Source organism: Anguilla rostrata, chromosome 12 (assembly GCF_018555375.3).
Source record: "Anguilla rostrata isolate EN2019 chromosome 12, ASM1855537v3, whole genome shotgun sequence".
Taxonomy (NCBI): Eukaryota; Metazoa; Chordata; class Actinopteri; order Anguilliformes; family Anguillidae; genus Anguilla; species Anguilla rostrata.
The window spans coordinates 27230614-27248965 of record NC_057944.1 but is presented as its reverse complement, the minus strand read 5'-3'; the positions used below and the strand labels follow the sequence as shown (position 1 = coordinate 27248965).

At 41.4% G+C, this 18352-nt stretch overlaps 1 protein-coding gene across 3 annotated transcripts in view; it reads left to right on the top strand.

Moving 5' to 3' along the window:
* lsamp (limbic system associated membrane protein) overlaps positions 1-18352 on the top strand; it is an 878287-nt gene that overhangs the window by 273793 nt on the left and 586142 nt on the right. The window contains exon 2 of one of the 3 annotated variants that reach the window (XM_064303059.1): positions 10658-10733. The exons of the other annotated variants lie outside the window; for them this stretch is intronic. The gene's annotated coding sequence lies outside the window, so the exon portion shown is untranslated. The remainder of the gene's footprint in view (positions 1-10657; positions 10734-18352) is intronic. 3 annotated transcript variants of the gene reach the window in all.

Here is an 18352-nt window from a genome sequence, read left to right as displayed (position 1 = left end):
TGCTTGATTTTATGCACCTGTTAACAATGGGTGTGGCAGCAATAGCCAAAACCATTCATTATAAAAAGGGTGTCCACATACTTTTGGAACTGTAGTGTGTGTGTGTGTATATATATATATACACACACACACACACACACACATACATACATGCACACATTATAAAATACAAATGTAGAATGTGGACTGGGCGCTCTAATCCCTCTGTTGCTCCCTCCCACTCATTGGGGTGTGCTTGACCTCCAGACTCTCAGGTAATGGAAAAGCGCCATGGCTCCTTTCTCTGCTTCCCTTTCCTTCCCACACTCCTTTCTGTGAAGTCTCCTCGTGTGTGCTCCCACACCCCCGTCGTCACATTTCAGGAGCGCCGCTTTGGAATTACATCTGTCTTTTATAAGTGTATGTTCCACCCAAGTAGATTTAAATCAAATTGTGCCAAAGTGAATCCCAGTCCAATTTGTGTTGGTAAAGGAAGCGGCACTGGGACTCGAGCATTGTAAATTTATGTTTAAAAAAAAGAAGTGTAGGAACCGAAAAGAACGCTTTAGTTTATTGTCTTTCACAACCAGAGCAGTGATTCTCAGTAGTCAGAACACATGAAAGACTTATTAGTCATTCCTCTTCTGCATTAGTTGTCATTTTCTATTTGCCTTTCACCTTGTCAGCTTGACATCTTTCTTCAGTCCAATGAGAGCTTTTCTAAACTGGTCTGCGAGACTACTCTTGAATATAAACTCTGGCACTTCTGGCTCCTCAATCTGTAATCTCTCTGACAGAGGCAGCTTCAGTACATTCAATAAATTCTCTCCACTAAAACCTGATCAATTCAGGATGGCCTGAAAGGCTGTTCAAGGAATACAGGTGAAATAGAGTTGCTTTTCATCATGGAATTGACCTCGTTTGTGCACTCGTGTGTGTGTGTGTGTGTGTGTGTGTTTGTATTTCTGTTACCCATTATCATGTGATTTACCTCATTTACATTCTCAAATGTGTGTGTGTGTGTGTGTACGTTTGTTTATGTGTCTGTTACATTTTGTCATGTGATTGTCTTAATTTATATTCTCAAACATGTCTGTCTGTGTGTGTGTGTGTATGTATGTGTGGCAAGTTAAAATGCCTTCTAGAACATTGTAGTCAACTCAAATATAGCTGTTTTTATTTACTTAATGAATAATACATAGGCATAGGTTTTATGGGTTTGTGAGAGCGTAGCTTTCCTGTCTGCAATGTCGATTTTGGGATTATTTTTAAAAGTTAACTAATGAATAATAAGAAATTAATGATTCATCTGTCAAAATCATTGTTCTGGTGAAATCTGCTCATTTCAAAGCATTCCTACATCAATAATACATCATCTGTGTCTGTGCAATTGCACCAACATGTGACAAGCAAATCATTACACATTTCTGATGCTTGATTTGGTCTGCTGGGATTTGTCTGCAGCGTGCTTGGCTGTCTGTCTCCCTCTGCTCTATGACATATACATTTGACATTACCCAAACCCCAGTTAGAGTCACATGGTCAGCGAGTCTATAAGCAGACATCATTACACGTGGACCCTGTCTACCTGCTTCTGACATCATTACCTGTAAACCCCCTGTTTACCTGCTACTGACATCATCACATGTAACCCCCCCCCCCCCCATTTACCAGTGTGCTCCAGATGAGAGTGATTGTGTTGCGCTGTCTGAGAGTGGTATGGTCTGAGAAAGCAAAAGTGAGCTGGATCTCTGATCTCAGAGTGACTCAGAAACACGGTACAGTGAAGCAGTAGTCGCTCAGCACAGGGCTGTATGGCAAGGCTTTTCACACTCATTCTAATGGCTGTTTGTCATGCTGGCTTTCGTTCCTGTCAATCAAGCAGTTGATTAACGTTGTAGAAAACAGGTGTTTAACAGGTGTTTCACATGTTTTTTTTAAATTAATTATTTATGAATAAAACCTGTAATTAAAAATATCTTAACGTAATGGCTCCTTGATTTTGTTTCAGTGACCAGGTGTCCACACTTTCAACAATTAGGGCCCCACCTGCCTGTCTATGATCAGTTTACAAAAAATGTAACCCATTTTAAATGGAATCCTTTGCCATATAGAACGTTCCGGAAAATGAAAGCATTGCTTGTTTTGGTTAAAAGCCATAAGATCTTAATGTGGGACTTTAATTCATGGCATGCGCAGCTGTGTCTGACATCATGTGGCGTTAGTAGTCTAGATCATCCCTCAACAGACATTCAAAATGTGTAGTTAAGAAGTGATTAACAACTTATTGCAGTTTGGGGGTTGTGTTTTGGGGTGTAAGGAAGGCCAGCATACGTAAGGGGACCCCAGGGCTGAGTCTGAGCACCCCTGCTGTGTGGTATATCTGAGGTTGAGGTTGCGGCTGTTTTGAGTAGATGCTTGTGATTCATATGCGTGATCGCTACGATCCAGAATGAGTTGGGTGGAATGAGAGGGTTAAATAAGTGTTCTGATGTTACAATCGCATGGCACATTCGCACCTCTCCTACACCTGTAGAAAACGGTCTCAAATGGATTTTAAATAAGCCGCACACATTTCAAATCGCTGCAGGGAGCTTTCTCCCCCAGCGGTGAAGCATGTCTGCTTTTAAAGATGAGATGTAAAGTGCTTAGCCATTGCCCAAGGGGTGTCGGACAAAGTGACATCACATGCGCACGCAATCTGTTCACAGGTGCACACTCCTTCAGAGTAGAACTGTGAAGATCCCAGCACTAAATTTACTTCTCTGTCTGAATCAATGGGAGAGACAGGGGAGGTGAGAGAGGGAGAAATAAGTAACTGTCTCTGCCTCGATTTTTATGGGCTGGAGAGAGACTCAGACTGCAAGATTATTTTGCTTGCAGACAGCGCTCCTCCTCTGGATGTAGGCTCAGAACCTCCAGAAAGGGCTTTCTGCCAGTTCATTTTCAAATAAAAAATGATCCCTTAGCCTCCAATTACACGCATATCTACCACAGCTTGGGTGAAAACACTTCTGATTGGCCGGTGACCGTATGTGTAAATCCTTCTCACTTTGAAAATGAGTTCCAACTTACAGGCTGTAAAAACAAGGATCAAGGTTTCTTTGCTAGAACTACGTCTGATTGGTTGGAAAAAAAAAAAAAAAACATGCTAAATTGTATTAAAAATGGACAGGGCAGCTCACCAGCTCATCTGCTATGCTGTGGAAATTACATTTCAGAATCACTGATCAGAAAGGTGTGCAGGAGTGTACAACGCAGCAGAGCTCAGTGAGTACAAGTGAGTTAAATCTGAGTGAATCTGGCTGAATCGAGTTCTGTTCGGCGGCGCATATGAACTCATTCATTTGATTGGATTTATTCACAATTCTGGGCATAAATGCCCATTTCTAAATTGTGCCAGGTAGTGCTTTCCTCGAGCACAGCAGTCTCGGGTTGTATGCGCCACAAAGAAATTGTTCCAACTGCATGTTATGTTCTGAAGAATTATTAGGTATATCAGGATGGCAGATATGGCATCTTCCAAGTTATGGCTTGTCGGGGCATGCCCCATACCTCTACAGCACTGAGAATTTGGCACGTTTCAGGGTTTCCTACAGAAATAACCACAATAACCGAAGCGCTTAAAAACATCAACTTCTGTTAATGAAAAAAACATTTACCTTCTGGTGTAAACACACAGAATTCAGGTACAACTTCAGATGTCCCCACAACAAAGCGTTTCGTCCTTTTTTCTGCCATCACAAATACTCCAGTACCGCAATCAATAAATCATTTTACGTTCAGCGACATTTTCCAATAACAACATCTTATCAAAGTAGTCTGGTCAAAGTAATCAATAGCATGATACTCGGGGATACTTTGTGGGGAAACTCATATTTCTGAATGTGCATTATCTATTATTTCACATTCAAACCCAACATAATATTGTTTCATGACTAGGGACGGGTATGCCTTAGATTTTGATGATACGAATGCTAAAACAATACCTTTGAAACAGTAAGGTTTAAATTAATTGGCAGGTTTACTGAAATTACATGATTTATCTGCTGATAACCAAACTAGAACTAATGTGAACTTTACCATGGCTAGATATCACTGAGCAGTACTGGTGGAGTTACACCCCTGGAGGTGTGGCCTGTCGTAGTCTTCAGAAGGGGCCAGTCCTGCCTTTCTCCTTCTGAGCCATGTCTCTTTCAGCTTTTCCTTTCAAAGCCCACAAATTCAAACAGTTCTCAGGAGCGCCAGGTGCTCAAAGCAGAGTCCCGACTCCTGCTAGATTTTTTATTTATTTATTTATTTTTTTCCCTGCTAGGAGTTGAAAGGATGTGCATCGGCTGTCAGATCATTTAAATCTCTCTCACAACGGGAAGCTTCGCTGCTATGGCACCAAACGGCATGAAAATATGAAGAAAACTGATGCAGTGTCATTTCAACTAGCATATACAATAAAAAGTGCAACAGTGTCAGTTCAACTGGCCTGTAATTACGACATACTCCCTGAAATGAAAGAACTGCAAAAATAGTTGTCAGGCCTCTTGAAAAAATACTCCCATCTAGCAGCTAATCAAGGCGGTCCATTACCCAGGTATCTGACTTTCTGCATAGGTCATAACAGGTATACTTTTTCTTTGCTCTGTGCATTGCTTCTCTTAACATGTTTGACTGTAAGCTATAATAATGTATACAGTTATTTTCAATATACACTGAGCTCCATAATGTTTGGGACAAATACATATCTACTTTGTCTCTGTACGCCACAATTTTAGATTTGTAATCAACCATTTCACATGTGATTAAAGTTCAGATTCTCAGCTTGTGTGTGTGTGCCTTAACCACAAATTTTCTCATTACAAATCTGAAATGAATGGAGTGCAGAGCCAAATTTAGGAAAAAATTTGTCCCTGTCCAAAAACTTCGAGCTCACTATGTTCATTAAACGATGTGCATATAGGTGGCATGCATTTTTCATTCTGTCTCTGAAACCTCACCTGCACCTGTTGCGACTTTAATCACACACCAAAAATTGGTAGAGTACTGGGCGAGACACTGTAAGAAAGGAAACTAGGTGAAAGTGCTGTAAAAGCACGCAAAGTGGCCCAAATGACTCCCTTGCAAACACACGTGATAATAATGTGCGCAAATGACTCTATTTGCAATTTCAGATGAATTAATGCATTTAAGTTTCCCCCAGAGCAACAGCATTCTTAGCCTTGTAGCAATAATTGTGACTGTAGCCCTGACCATTGCAGCTGACAGCTTGGCGCAATTATAACCATTTCCCTACAGAAGGATATTTATATATGTGTTTAATTCCTCAATTAAAACCAAACCTTTCCTCTGTCCCTCTGTGCTGGTGTTTCCAGCATTTTTTTTCTGGTTAACATGTGGGTGTGTGTTTTCACTCCTAAACATTTGAGATTAATTTTAAAACCTCAAATGACTGAATGGAATGAGACCGATCCATTTGCTGCGTTTGACTGTTAATGATGTAATTAAACTGGCAATGCCCGTTCCCCTACTCCCCTGCCTTTCACTGGTATCAGTGACTCTTCTAATTATCCATTTTTATTGTGCTGCCTTCCGCTTTTTAAACTTTATTCAACAGCCTCTACAAGCACGTATTGGCCCCTGTGGCTAATTTTCTCCGTAAAAAGAAAGAATAGAAATATTTTTCTTTTTCTTTTGAATGTGTTTTGACAGAAGTATGTGTTATGCAATGTCCCTGATACTCCAAAACAGTGTATCATAAGTGCTGCCTTTGCTGCCTACTCTGTCCAAAGAACGAAAGCAAAAAGAACAGATTTTTTTGTAATTGTTGTGCACTTTAAATACACACTGTTAAATGCAAAAATATTGGGACAGTGACACAATTTTTGTAGTTTAGGCTCAGTAGTCCACCTGAAGACTGGTCTTTAGTTTGCACTGGAAAGGAGAAATTGTGATAATAAATCGGGTTCATCTCCTTGTGTGTTCAGAGAGAAAATTCTGGAATGCCACAGGAGGAGAATTAGATTCATTAGTGATTGATCATGGATCGTCTTCACCACTGATGAAGAGAGCAGATCAAGCCTCTGCTCTGATGCACATCAGTGCCTACAATGTGCAGTGATGCAAGATGTCAGCAAAGTATGAAGCTTCAATTATGAAGAAACAAACTGAACTTGGCAATTATGAAATTACAGCATGATCATCTGATATGACTGCAAATGTCTGCTTATAATTTGACATTTGCGTTGCATCTCCTCTCATGATGTGCAGATTTTAATTTTGAAAATGATTGTATTTATGTAAATAAACCATGCTAACCCATTAGTACGATGCTGTTTCATTAGCTTATTTTTCCTCTCAAAATCACCAAAGGCTGAGTTTAAACAGCAAAAATGGAACTCACATTTTAAATAGCATCTACAGTTAATTGGAGCGACATGGCTCAGGAGGTAAGAGCGATTGTCTGGCAGTCGGAGGGTTGCTGGTTCGAAGTGTCCTTGAGCAAGACACTTAACCCCTAACTGCTCTGGCGATTGAGAAGCATCAATTGTAAAGCGCTTTGGATAAAAGCGCTATATAAATGCAGTCCATTTACCATTTAATTGCATTCACTCAAAGCAGCTGGGTGGCTCCATAGCCTGGTATCTATTAAGGCACTGTTTATATGTGTGAATGGGTCCTATGGTCTGGTATCTGTTAAAGCATTGTTCTACTGTGTGGATGAGTCCTATGGTCTGGTATATGTTAAGGCACTGTTCCAGTGTGTGGATGGGTCCTATGGTCTGGTATATGTTGAGGCACTGTTCCAGTGTGTGGATCGGGCCCACGGTCTGGTTTCTGCATTGTGTGTGTGCGTGTGCGCACGCGCGTTTGTGTGTGTTTAGGCTCTTGGCGGGCTCTGCTACACCTTTGTCTGGACACCATTTAGCATAGATTACTCCTGTAAAGTAGTTAACTTAAGTGGATCATGTGTAATATAGGTTGTGAATTTCATCTAGGATGAAGCTACCAGCTCCACAGACTATAATTAAAAGCATGATGAGCTGATATATCCCACTAAAGACTACCACCCAAACTGTGCATTTTCCAGATGGTAGCCCAAAAGCTCCTCTTCAACTTATGAATGAGAGCTTAAGATCCTCCAGAGAAGCACTCCGGATCTGTTCGCTCAGGCTAATTAATTAACCTGCTTTGTTTGTTTATTTTCTACTTTTCTTCAGAAAGAACTCTAAACCTGATACAATTTTTCACTTGCACTTTCATGCAAGCCCAGAGACTTAACAAACTCCTGGATTTGCCATCAAGTATACCTACTTCAACAATAAGAGATTTGCCCCATTGATATTCTTATCATGGGAAAAGCTCATAGAATAATTTGAATAATTTTAATTAAAAATCACTCTGTTAGACGTGTGCATTCATGCATTTTATTCATGCTCCCAAAACAGCCTTTGGAGAAAATGTACAATCCCACTAACTGTATGCTGTCTATATTACCATAGAATAGAATAACTACCTTGCCTCTATCCTGGACAAAAAAGAGTGAACAAATTGATTGTTGACAGATCGCAGGAAGGTTGGTGTTGCTGTATATTCAGCTCAGTGGAGATCACAGGAAGGTTGGTGTTGCTCTAGTTGCTGTATATTCAGCTCAGTGGAGATCACAGGAAGGTTGGTGTTGCTCTAGTTGCTGTATATTCAGCTCACTGAAATTCACAGGAAGGTTGATGTTGCTCTAGTGGCTGTATATTCAGCTCTGGAGATCACAGGAAGGTTGGTGTTGCTCTATTGCTGTATATTCAGCTCAGTGAAAATCACAGGAAGGTTTGTGTTGCTCTAGGTGCTATATTCAGCTCAGTGAAGATCACAGGAAGGTTGGTGTTGCTCTAGTTGCTGTATATTCAGCTCAGTGAAGATCACAGGAAGGTTGGTGGTGCTCTAGTTGCTATGGACATCAGGGGCTCCAACTCTTCATCAATAAGCAGAAGCCATTTTCAGAATCCTGTTTTTTTCAGAAGGACGCTAGGACCTGCATGGCTGAGATGTGTGCTTAGACAGTTTGTACCTCTGTTAAGTGGCTAAGTGTGAGGAAAAAAATAAATATATAAATACATAAATAAATATAAACATGCTTCTTTCATTTGTGTTAATTTATGTTTGGATTTTCAGAAATGAACAGTGGCATGGACTTTGTGTGGAAGTAAAATCAGCCCTGTTTGAGAGATGGTGTTTTTGCATTTTACAGTTGTGTTGAACAAATACACGCACACGCACACACACACACACACACGTGTCCGCACACACACTCACAGAACTTTATAAGTTTTCTCTAAATACTTATGTTTAATATTAACTTGTAAGATTAAACTGGTAAACTACTTGCTTGAAATGTGAATTTTTTTTAGTGCCTGATGTAGATCGTCATGTAGTTGGCAGTGTCTAAAAACAGTCAGTCACACAAAACAAAGATTCCCAACTGTAATAGTTTCTCAGAGAGGGTCAGGACTATGACCTTGTTTCACCTGCATCAAATGAGGGAGGACAAGCCCCAAGAAATGCCAATACCAATTTCACTTTTACAGAACATTTAGTTTTCTATTTAAAACACAAATGAGAACATTTTTTCTTTGTGTCGTCAGTCACAGTTGAGCAGATTTTTGGCTGTCCTGTGTGAATTTTCTGTTTTAAAGATTGATGCGAATGGCTTATGATTGCATCTTTGTGGTGAGCTGCTGCCACTGGAAGCATCTTGGGCTGGGTTAATTAAAACGGAGAGCTACTTTGCTAAAGACGGTCTGAAATAGCGTCTCCCCAAGGGACTCTCGTTTTCTACAGCGCTAAAATGATCTCTCACAAACAGCTTCTGGATGTTTCCTCTTTCCACTAGAATGCTTTTAGATATTCTTGTTTGATTAAACAGATTTGGAAATCAGCCTCTTCCAGGAACTCCTAGTTAAAGTCATTTTGTATGATATTCTCTCATCTGAAAGTTTTTTTTCCTAAGCATTTTTGTTGTTCATGACATGCAATTAACTTTTTACCCTTTGTGTAAAAAAAAAAAAAAAAAAAAAAATGTAAAAGGCCACAGCGACAATTCTGAAGCAATTTGGTTGTCGTGCTTGAAAGCCATTAAGTTCTACAATTTTATTTCTGTGTTAGTCTGACAAACCTAAAACCCCTCCTCCCTACAGTGAACAATTACAGGTGCAAATGAGTTACCTCCTTTAAACCTTTCAAACCACCCAAAATGGTGACACTGCATTCTAAATGCAAATTGGTTGAACTTTGGAAAGGAAGGGGCAGAACTGTCAAGGAGACCTTTTGTGCTGTTTCACTGACCACTCAGTTTGAAGAAAGGAGCAATTTTTATTTTTTTAACTTTTGCTGAAACAGGCTTCTCTGATGAGTGCCTTTGTGCACATATGCAATCAAACTCCACTTCTCCGTGGATTGTAATTTGGTGCAGAGCAGAATGGCTCATGGAAAATATTAGAAAAACCACTTTCAGGAAGATTAATATGTGTACACAGTTCTAGGGAACACTTTCCATTAATGGATTAACTCAATGGAATAAAACTCGAGTGTAATGCTGCCTTTGGCTTACATGATTAACCATGGAGTTGCGCACATTAGTGTGTGCGTGCGTGAGGCATGTTTGTCATTTAGAGGTTAGTTTTGCCTCCTCTTACTAATACTGTTTTTAACAGTAACAAATGTGTGCATTTTCATTTCATGCAAATTACATGAATACGTGGATACTTTTCTCAGACTTGCTGAATTATATCTTTTGGGGGGGGGGGGGAATGATGCCACTAGAAAAAGGTGAGGTCCTGACCAGTTTTGATTAATATTGATAGTGCTCTTTCAGAGACATTATGATTCAGATTCCTTTTTAAATGTCAAGTCTTGTAAAATGCAGGGCCAGCTTTAAGCTGACATTACGCTTTCCCAGACCCTGATGGTATGTGCCTTGCCAGCATTTCTGCTTTAAAAAAAGAGTACCAAAGCCTCTGTATGTCTGTCTATCTGTTCATAGGGTGACATTTTATTCCTTTTAAAGCTTTTCAAAGTTATTTAATCTAATTTGATGAGCAGAAGATACCACTCCAGGGCCAGGCAGACTTACAGAAAGGTATGCCTCAGATGTATTTTAAACCAAAGACACTTTTGAGTTTCATTTCAGTTGCCAACAAATAATTAGGGTGCTTCACGTACTTCCTTTCCCTATTCAAAGAGATGTCACTTTGTGGTTTTGAAAGCTGCCCTGGTCCGCAAGCTCACTTTGTGGCTAATTGTGCACAGAATTCTAATGTGACTTGACAGAGCACTGATGTTCCTGGAGAGCATGTCATTCCAATCGGTTTAATAGACCTCAGCAACAGTGTCTGAAATGAATTATGTTGCAAAAGGAGAGAAGGTCCTGGCGAGTTCTGTGCTTGTGTTGGGTTCCCTTTGCAGTACACGAGAACGTCCCTGTCTGAGCACTCATTTCAAGATCAATCAGGCATTTGGAAGAGACATATTTCATTAAAGACAAATAGGACCTTCTTAAGAGCATGTGATTCCTTGTTCAGTGCATGAGAGCAGCGTCTATCAGAGAGCAGAAACGTTCTTTAAACACAGTGCTGTGGCCACCGCATCACTAACTTTTTTCTGTTACGCTTTCTCTCTTTTTTTGTTCCTCTAGGTAAGTGCCATTTGCCCGAGTGTCTGCACTGGGAAAAGAGAAAAAGGCAACACCAGCTGCCACTCTAAAGACTGAGGTGGGCCACACGTCTGTCGGTGTGATCTGACAGAGCCTCTCACTCAGCTGTTCCCACCATTTTCTTGTTCTTATCAAAAGATCTGATATATCTGTAGTCCTCTGCGCTTCTTAGTCCCTACAGCTGTTTCTGCAGGCCAGGGTCTGAAGCCTGCGCGTGGCAGGGTGAAACCTAAAGCATGACCTTAGCAGACTACGGGCTTGATTTATTAAGTCCTTAGCACGTGCAAAGCCCTTTATCACCCGCAAAACCAAAAACAGCTGCCCTTACAGTGGTTTCCCTGGGTTACTGCTGCTTTAGGACCTCCTAAATGTGTGCCAGGGAAATGAAGGGCACCGGCTGACATCAGCAATGCCTGAAATGTCTCTCTGGCTCTCTGGTGGTTCAAAGCAGTTTTCTGCAGGGTGGGGGACACTCAGAGAGCCAAATAATATTTATATTATTCCTTCTCCTTTATTTGGGACACATTGATCTGTCCCCCAATTAAACGAGAAGGAATAATATAAAATAAGAGACACCATTCACAGGGAATTTAAAGTCTGCCTATTGATCAGTGGTGGCAACATTAAAACCTGTATGTGCGTGTGTGTGTGTGTGTGTGTGCGTGTGTGTTTTATTCAGTCAGAAATAAGGGCTAAATGAATCTGGGTAAATGAAGTAAATGAATCAATTGCAGCATTAACAGAATGGAAGATTTCCAGCAGATTGTGGTATTTGGTGCTGAAGGGTGGTTGTAGGAAATGAGATTGTGTTGCCTGTGGTTGTGAATATGTCCTTGCATTACCGAAACACTTCAGTCTGCTCATTAGGTCCCTGTGTGTGTTCTGCCATTGAAGTGGCACACACACATTTTTTAGAGCCTGAACATTCATCCTTAAAGCTGACATTTTTTAAATGTGAAACCATTATTTTGCTCACTTAAGTGAGCTCTTTTCCTGTGGAACTTAGAATTCTGGCATTTTATGTGTCGTGTAAAACTAAATTCTTTAAAAGTACAGAGATGATTTACCTGTAAACTACTGTTTTACTGAATCTACTTTTCTGTCGAGAAAAAATGCATTCTGGGACTTCATAGACATTTTAATACGACTCAACAGTCAAACGCATTGAATCTCCTGCTGTGAATTAGTCTGCATTGCATTATGGGTAACACATTGCTAACTTTAATCTGAGATATATCTGCAATGGGAACCTTGCATCTTGCTAACTGGGTGGTTAGGTTACCCCGATCAGTAAAGCTACAGTAAAGCACAAATTCAGAAAAGTAAGCTTTTTCTTCATGATAATACACCAAAATATAATTTAAGGATTGCAGTAGGCTGCAGTAATATCCCCTTAACTTTTAGATTACTGAATTCATTTTCAGTGATCACTGGGCAGTACTGTGACCTGTATTCAATCAACATTTGTCGGTAATGAACTTTGAGTTAAAAGTAAATGCAAGTATTATGCTTTCTCTTCACAAACTCAGTCTGGTGATCGCTCAACTTGGCTAAATGTGTTCATGAAGAACAAAAGGCCTTTCTTTTGTTTAAGGACAAATGTTGATGGACTCCCAAGGAAAATCCCCATTTGTGAAGGAATAAAAATCAGCATTTAATCGTTTGTTAAAGTTGTTGACTGAATCCTGGCAAAGATCCTGGGGAGAAATGTGAAAGGTGAGGAGCTCTGCAGGAGAGAGGTGCGTTGCTCCTGGGCCGGCGGGCGGGGGAAACGGAGAGAGAGAGAGCCGTCATCGCGGCCGTCCGAGATGCAGCTGAACGGCGGGATTGCGAGGTTCCGGCTGAGTAGCTCAGATAAGCGCCGTCAGTTAGCCACCAGCTGCCTCCGGTCTTATCTTAGGCCCCAGAGAATCCTGGCCCTCATCTGCTTTTAAAGCTTCTCCACCCTTACCTGTCTTCCTACAACACAAAAGCAATGGGGGAAAAAACATCCTCCCGTGAAGTGCTTTATTTTCTGTGAAGTGTTTTATTTTCTGTGTTGGGCTAATATGGAATATGCAGTCTCGTTTCTCAGCAGGCTGGGTGTAGGGGTCACTGAGGAAGAGGGTAGACTCTCTTCTCCTATAAATCCACCCTTTCTGAGCATCTCTGTCAGTGATGATGTGCTGCTCGCTTTTGACGAACCAACACCGTGTTCCTTTCACACAAGGTCTTATCTGGACACCATGCCCTTATTATGTCTGTCAGAGGGTTTAATCTAGCTCTTCTCGGGACGTTTCTGTCCACACCATCAATTACCCGCCCAGATTAAATGAGTTATGAGTGAAGCTTCCCCAATCCATCATGCGACACTCTGACCTGCTGGATGATTTAACGAACACTCAGAACTGGTCCACGGCCTTTTCTCTAAACCATGTACCGTCAAATTAATTTTACATGTATACGCTGGAAAATATTGAACTTGATGGGAAGCATGTGGCGATGCTTTTTAACAGCGCTTAAGAGTTACAGCTGAACAGCTCAGCGCTACATGTTATTAAACGCTGATAAATGTCAACCACATCAATTCATTTCTACGCTCAATGGAACAAAGTGATTTTGCGTTTTCAAAGCAATGTGTTTTTCAGCTACAATCTTACGCTGTGTCGATATCAAAAGAATGTTTGCGGCTCATTAAAATGAGCGCTTAAGATGGCCTGATATCCCAGCCCAAAATTCTTTATGAGAGTAGTGATCATACCGGAAGGATGCTTGTCCAATCCTCAGTACAGAACCTTGCAGGCCACCTGCAGTGAGGTTCTATGCAAGCCGTCTGCAGTGAGGTTCTATGCAGGCCGTCTGCAGTGAGGTTCTATGCAGACCGTCTGCAGTGAGGTTCTAAGTAGGCCGTCTGCAGTGAGGTTCTATGCAGGCCGTCTGCAGTGTGTTCTATGCAAGCCGTCTGCAGTGAGGTTCTATGCAGGCCGTCTGCAGTGAGGTTCTATGCAGGCCGTCTGCAATGTGGTTCTAAGTTGACCGTCTGCAGTGAGGTTCTATGCAGGCCGTCTGCAGTGAGGTTCTATGCAAGACGTCTGCAGTGTGGTTCTATGCAGGCCGTCTGCAGTGAGGTTTTATGCTGGCTGTCTGCAGTGAGGTTCTATACAGGCCGTCTGCAGTGAGGTTTTATGCTGGCTCTCTGCAGTGAGGTTCTATGCAAGCCATCTGCAGTGAGGTTTTATGCAGGCCTTGCAGTATATTCTTGGGAAAGACACGCAGTGGAAACGCGCTGCCTGAGTAGAACCCCAGAAACTCGTCTGAACGCTGACTGAATACCGGTAGACCGTGTTTGGCCGCATGCCAGGGCGCGCGTCCGTGGTTAAAGCCAAATGGAATCTATATGATATTAAACTATCAATTTGTTGTATGAATGGAATTACTCATTGTGTTGTCTTTTTTCCGTGCCTAGGCAGTTATCCCCAAGGCCAGTAATTATTCTTGACAGCTGGTGTATTATCTAATATGAAATTATAAAATACTCGATTAGCCAATGCTGTTATTGTATAACTATACAGTCATATTTAATTACTCATAGTGAGCTTATTTGTAATGCAATTATATCAGAATTATGTATAAACTGAATAGCAAGCTCTGGGTAGCTTCACTGCATTAGAGCCCGTATGTTGGGATAAAGCCTTTGCAGAATTACAGCGTTTGCAGAATTACAATAAAATAAGCAGTTGCACTGTAATGAATGCTACACTGATCCATCATTTGCATAGCATTACTTCACAAAGCATTCATAACCCAACATAGCTATGGCTTTCATGGTGTGAAATGGCTCGTCGTGAAAAATGAATGAAGAAAAATCATAATTGCTGATTTAAAATGTGTAATGCCATGCTTGTGGAGGTATCGTGCATTTTGATTGATGAAGGCATCTCATATAAAACGTCTTATACGAAGGTGCCTCGTATAAAAGGGCGTTTCTATGCAGTCATACAAAATAGACCTATTCTCCCTATCTCCATATTCCAGTCAAATATTTAGAATATTCAAAAATTAATGAACCTTATACGTCCAAGGACCATTTAAGAGGGTCATTAAAAATGCTGTAAAATGGCTGGTCTGTATGGCTGTTAGCAGCAGAAGAGGTGCTTTGCTCTGTAATGTTTTTGATAAATGAGCCTTAGCTGTGACTTTGAGTGGGTCTGCGTTTCCCGGTGCATACTTTTCAGCATCAGCATTTGCATGTGCGCCGTTACTGCGCCTGAATTCACTTTCCTCACACAAAAATGTGCACTGAATAATGTCTACTCAATATATCAGATTGTAGGAATTAAATTATTTATTTATTAAAATTTTATTTATTTATTTGTTCATTTGTTCGTTTTTGGCAGGGGGGGGGTATTTAATTACTTAATTGATGTGAGCTCTCTGTTTTTGTTTCACTTATCTGATTTTCTGATTATATAAATGGACGTATACACAACATTTTCATAATCGGGGTAAAGTCTTAATCACATTAAGCAAAACCTCATTTACACACGTAGATTTCTGCCCAGTGTTTGGAATTATTGGTGTACTGTATGTAAACATCTTAGATTTGCCCATGCGAAAGGTCACTGGACGGAGTGACCCGGATGTTGTTTGTACATTTTAAAGTCAAACCAACATGACGAACAGTGACATTCAGAGCATTGTGAGGAACAGCGGTGCTGTTATTAATAAAAGTAATCTTTTTTGGACCGATAAAGAAACCCAAGACTGGGTTATTACATCCGTTCCATTGATCTTTTTAAAGGAATCCATATAAACCCAGGAATGAGAGAAATCACATTATTCTAAACTTTGTAAATGCTTTATGGTTACTCTCTATAATCGGGGTATTGGTGTGCATGTAAACGCAGCCCTTGAATAAGTCTATGCAGAGGTTCTTAGGCTTTAGAGGTTTTCTTCCTAATTCCTTGTGATGTAATATGCAGTGACAGTGCATTACTGTTTTTTTTTTTTTTTTTACTATGTAGAAGAATACGTCCCTGCTGTATGAGACGTACAGTATCCTGGCCGATCTATATGTTTTTCTAAGTAAGCAGAGATGATTCATTCTGTCTGCGGTGCGAGGGCTTCAACGGCACTAATGAAGGATGAGTGATCGCGATGAATAATGCCATGTTCTAGCGCTGAAGGAGAAGGCACGTATGAACACGCACACGCGAAAAAATAATCATTCTGACACCTGGGAAAAAGGTTTTCTGTTGATTATGGCGGGAAAAAAAAAATATTGAGGTTGACTCTGCTGACTCAAAACCAAATGAGACCTGTCAGCTTCGAGCAGGATTGCTTTTTCCCACTTGAGCATTTCAGCGGATGGTCATTTGTAATGCTGCCGGGGGAATTCAAAGGAGGGGGAAAAAAATGTTAATTTACCTGCTCACGAACAGGTGTGCCGTCTACTCAGTCCTGTTCCCTTTCACCTTTTCGGATCTTTTTTTTTTGCTTTTATAATACCCTTTTCGTCTTTGGATTTTGAGATTACTTCAGATGGCCAGCAGTATGTCCAGATATTTTCCAGATGATTGGTTTAATTTGGCTCAGAAAGGACAGCGCCGCTATAGATAGCCTCACCTTGCTCGAATCTCGCCTGTAGGAAGCGTGCCCGACACGTCCACCTCTGCGGAGTTGGCAAGCAGAGCTTTCTGCGAGGGGCCCAAACTCAAGGACGGATTCGCTCGCAGTCAAGGAGAAAGGACAGGCCTCACGATGGCCTACATCCCTCAATGACTTCAGCAGAGCCTCTTCTTCCCTGTGCAGCAGGGAGCGGTGACTTCGGTGGCTCAGCGGATGTGGAGTCAGACACGTACGGCCCTGCCTCAGGTTCTAAGGGTTTAATTAAAGTCCTTATTTGGATAGTGAGTCACCTTGCCTTGTTTAGCCGGGTCTAAATAGTCCTCTCCTCGGAAGTTGGCTATTAAACATAATTGGACTCCAGCTTTCACAGCTGAGGGCCTTCCCCTCCCTGAAGTGACACAAAATAGCTTATATATTGCGCCTTTTCATGGATTTTTGGGCCATTCCTGATCAGCTGAAAACAAAAATAACAGTGCTCAGAGAACCTCACACTATCATAGTAATGTAAGCTCTCATACCTTCTTTTTGTTCTTCTTTTTTATTGATTTGTAGTGTGAACACTTTGACTGTTGTAGATGAACAGATATGCTGCTACAGTGCTTAGGTGCTACAGTGTGAATGTAGCTCCTGTGTGTCATAATAACTTAATTCTGTCATACTAATAAATCCAACAGCTGACCAGCATCCTGGTATCCTGACATGTCCTTACAAGACTGGGCAGAAAACAGCAGAATAATTGGATGATATTGCCTTTGATTCTCATGTGGTCTTGGTCTAGTCCTCATTGCCCAGATGTACATTCTACCAGAGGTCGTATAGCTATCATATATGCGGCATGACCACGAAGCACTGGCCCAACTACACCTTGCAGCTAAACACAGACCCAACTCCTCCTCCCAATTAAACACAACCCCAACTCCAGATCACAATTAAACACAACCGCAACTCCACCTCACAATTTAACGAAACCCCAACTCCACCTCACAAATAAAACAACCCCAACTTAAACTCACGAACTCGACCCCAACTCCACCTCACAAATAACACAACCCAAACTCCACCTCAGTCATAAATACATGGTGGCTGTCGAGTGTGTAAGCTTCACCTCCCTTTTATCGCTGTTGGTTTGAGGCCGGTTTGCCTCAGAGCCAGTGCAGGCATCCTGCTTTGGAACGTGACTTGGAACTGAGTCGAATCCTGGCCGCGCCCCAAAACTCGTGGAGTTGCGGGTGAACCCCGAGGACACGGAGAACACAGCTCCCCCACATCCCATGGCTGGTGTGCTGACCTCACCAAAACCGCGATCCATGTGTCTACGGGTTTCTCTTGCCAAATCTGTATCAGGATCACGTAAACTGTGGAAGGAAGCCCTTTGATATGCTGGGAACAGATGAGGGCTTTGAAAGATTTAAACGGGGGGAAGATGTACTGCCAAATATATGTGGAACCAAATCAATGCTTGAAGGTGACACAGGTCCATCCAACAAGTCAACTACAAAACACAGCTGGCAGATACCTTTTACTGCTGAGGGAGCGCTCTACCGTTTGACCAGTCTGACTAAGCCTGGCTGGACCACACTCAGAGAAGCGTTTCATGCTTTCGCTGATTTGTGGGACTTGAAATGCTTACAAGAGTGAAGAGGAAATAGATGAGGAACCCCATGGACCGGCAAAGCGATGTAAACTGGAGGGTATAATCCTACCAGAGGTCTCACTCAGGCTGGAATGAATCAGAAAACGCCAGCGTCTGAGAGACTGACCTGTGGACAGGTGAAGTGACGTAAAGCCAAAGGTTTAAGCCTGCTGCAGGCCACGGTCTGAGAGATTGAATCGGACGTGTGAAGACATGACCAGTTTCTAAATGTCTGAATGTTTATGGAATTACAGAATGCTAAATACAAAGGAGAGACTTACTGGTGTGCATTAATTCTGATATTTGAATTGAAAACAAACAGCAACAAAAAAACCTTACAGCACAGAAAAATAAGGACATGATTTTAATAGCCAAATACTTTCTTTATTATTATTTTTAAACTTGTGTGTCCATTAACCTCTCTTGCCCTGCATGAA